Raw genomic sequence first — 3446 nt, forward strand, 5'->3', positions numbered from 1 at the left:
CGACGAAAAGGACGAAGAATTCGAGACAACCCGCAGAAACCACCAGCGCGCTGTTGACTCCATGCAAGCCAGCCTCGAAGCTGAGGCCAAGGGCAAAGCCGAGGCAATGCGCATGGAAGAAGAAGCTTGAGACGGACATCACAGCTGGAGGTTGCTCTAGACGCGTCCAACCGCCAGAACGCCGACGCTCAGAAGAACCTCAAGAAGCTGCAGAGCGAGCTTGTCGACCTGATGTTGCAGCTTGAGGAGGAAATGCGCGCCCGCGACGAGCTGCGTGAACAGCTGGGAGCCAGCGAGCGCCGATGCAACGCCGTAAGCTCCGAGCTGGAGGAGACCCGTACCTCCCTGGAGCAGGCAGAGCGCAACCGCCGCGCGGTCGAAGCCGAGTTGAACGAGGCTCAGGATCACTTGGGAGATCTCCAGAGCCAGGTCACGTCTGCGAACTCCGCCAAGAGAAAGCTGGAGGGTGACATGACGACCATGCAGGCCGATCTTGATGAGACCGTCAATGAGCTCAAGGCTGCCGATGAGAAAGCCAGAGGTGCCGTTGCCGATGCAGCCCGCTTGGCAGAGGAGCTGCGCCAGGAGCAGGAACACGCCACCCACGCTGAAAAGGCCCGCAAGTCCGTGGAAAGCCAGCTGAAGGATCTGCAGGTCCGTCTGGATGAGGCTGAAGCCAACGTGCTGAAGGGAGGCAAGAAGATGATTGCCAAGCTGGAGCATCGCGTCCGTGAGCTTGAGAGCGAGCTGGATGCTGAACGCCGCCGCCTCGCTGAGGCCCAAAAGAACTATCGCAAGGCCGACCGCAACGTCAAAGACCTCGCCCTGCAGATCGATGATGGAAAAAAGAATCAAGCACACATGCAGGACATGCTGGAGAGACTCAACGAGAAGATCAAGCTCTACAAGCGCCAGATCGACGAGGCCGAGGAGGTGGCCAACATGAACCTGGCCAAGTACCGCAAGGCGCAGGCTGAGCTGGAGGAGGCTGAGGCACGCGCTGAGGATGCCGAGTCTGCCGTTGCTAAGCTGAGAGTCGCTGCCCGTAGCTCTGGCTTCTCCATCCGCCCATCCGCCGTAAGTATAGAGCAATAGATGCTTGTCAACGCTCTTGCCCGAACTATTCATAACTATTATAGATTATCGTTTTTCAGCCCTACCTATCGATCACTATTATAGATCAACGTTTATGCTCGAGTGATTAGAAATTGTTCAGGCGTGTAATCCTTAAGATTTTGATCTTTTTCGAAACGTTGTCAAACTGAAGGATGTAACCAAGTGTTGATTGTGAGCTACGGTGGTTTATGCGTTGCAGGTATGCGTTATGGTTCCCACGTAGATAATTCCCAATTTATGAATAATTCTCAAACATAATGATGAAATCACGTATAGTTTATGAGATATGTAGATATGAGATTTAAGATATGAGATATGTAAATATGAGATAATGGGGGTTTATGCGTTGTCGGTACGCGATATGGTTACCAGGCATCGTTAATTAATGGTGATTTTAATTCTGTTCTTTTTGTTGTTGTAGCCAATGCGGCGTGCAAGGATGATGGATGATGAATAAGATGTCAGCCAGACATCGTCTAGTGTTCCATAGCACCGATAGCTCAGATCTGATGAGAATCTGCTTGCTTAGCTGATTGAGATTGAATCCCCGTGGCTGTCAGGTCACAGCTGACATCATGATCATGGCTGGGTCGCGGTGCGGGTTCTCTTCCACATAGCCTACCCTTGCCAGCTAGTGCCTCTACATCCCGCTGCATATCTGTATCGGATGCCAATGCTGCAGAAGTGTTGTAGCGTAGACTGCGGTCGGTGTTTTTTCCCCGCGAGCAAATTCCTTTCGCTGTAGAAAAGTTATTTTGTTAATGAAAAACGTGTGCATGCGAGGGTGATTGCGGATCTTGCTCAATATCTCTAGTATTTCCTGTAAATTGGCCTCTACACAACACTGTCAATAAAGTATTTTGTTGAAAGTATTCTAGCCTAAGTCACGACCTTATCGCTATTTATTTATTTTTTGCTCTGGCCGCGGGTCTCGTAGCCAAATAACGCAGGTGAATGCGTGGAATATGTGTAAAATTATCACACGCACATACATTATACAAAATAACATCAACGCTTTCAGTAAGCTTGGTCTTATCATTTTCTTACACACACTCAATATTCAATATAGAGCACGCAATATAGACACGAAATAATTGTCAACCCGCTGATGTCATGACGGTAAAAGTAAATCGAACCTTCACACACGAGTTAAGGTACTGAAACTGGTCACATATATATAATATATATATAATATATATATATATATACATATATATATATATATTATATATAGATATATAGTGGAATCATGCACGCACGTACGCGCTACAAGTCAATACCTTGGCTGTTAAGTTGTAAGATATTTCGTTTCTCGTTTGCTCGTTTCAGTTTCTAATTATTTTATTCCTTACTTGAAAGCGTGGTCGCTGCTGGTAGATGCATTCGTCTGTTTATATCCATTAATATTAGAACGATGATCTGGATTTGTATTCTCAAATCAATGTACACGAATTTAAAAATCCAAATATTGATAGGAATGATGGTTTTTTAATAGGATTTTATACTTTGGAAGCTGAACTCATTTCGTTTTAAATAAATAATGCACAGTATAGGTCAGTATTTAAAGTTATCTTGCGTTATTTCTGTGTGGTACTTTCACTTATGTCTCGCCATAGTTGCGTGGTTGAATCAACTGATCCCGCGTGTGTTTTATGGTTGCTATTTGCTACCCACTTTCGCCATGTTGATTTAAACTTAAAGCTTCGGTTATCATACTTAAACACCAAATAATTCGACAGTTCCATTATTAAAGTACAGTATTTTCAGAGTGCAATATCGTTCCCTCGACATTAAATTTGTATAGGTTTCACTCAGTACTCAACATGCATTATGTACAAAATCAAAACTACTAAACCATTACCGGGTTTTCACGTCTGCTTTGCACGCCTCGGGTCTCTTACCTTATCCGGAAAAAAAGGAAAACGACCGTAACTTTATATATAACTATGCAGAAATGAATGTGATGTGTAGAGAAATCTTGGTTTCTATGCTTGAAACTCATTTGCTACGTTATTATTTCAATTTCGGTTTCTCAAATTCAAAATAAACATTGTATACGTTCCCTAGTTAATTTCATACACGCAAATGTGATAATTTACAAACTGACCTATATGTGGATATAATCCTAGTCAATGATATTCTATTTATACATCAGTTCATTCGTCAATCCATACACACGACTACTAGCTATGAGGAAGGGTTTCTCAGTATCGCTAAGCAACTACAGATACATCATAAATACGTACTCGCACATATACGCGTACACGTACTTGTTAACCTTCTCGTATATATATATATATATATATATATATATATATATATATATATAT

The 3446-nt window shown here is 43.7% G+C and overlaps 1 pseudogene; it reads left to right on the forward strand.

The window, feature by feature from the left end:
- The window catches only part of LOC106808096, a 31010-nt pseudogene that overhangs the window by 25058 nt on the left and 2506 nt on the right, over positions 1 to 3446 (forward strand).

The sequence above is a fragment of the Priapulus caudatus genome, unplaced genomic scaffold, assembly GCF_000485595.1.
Source record: "Priapulus caudatus unplaced genomic scaffold, Priapulus_caudatus-5.0.1 Scaffold253, whole genome shotgun sequence".
Classification (NCBI taxonomy): domain Eukaryota; kingdom Metazoa; phylum Priapulida; class Priapulimorpha; order Priapulimorphida; family Priapulidae; genus Priapulus; species Priapulus caudatus.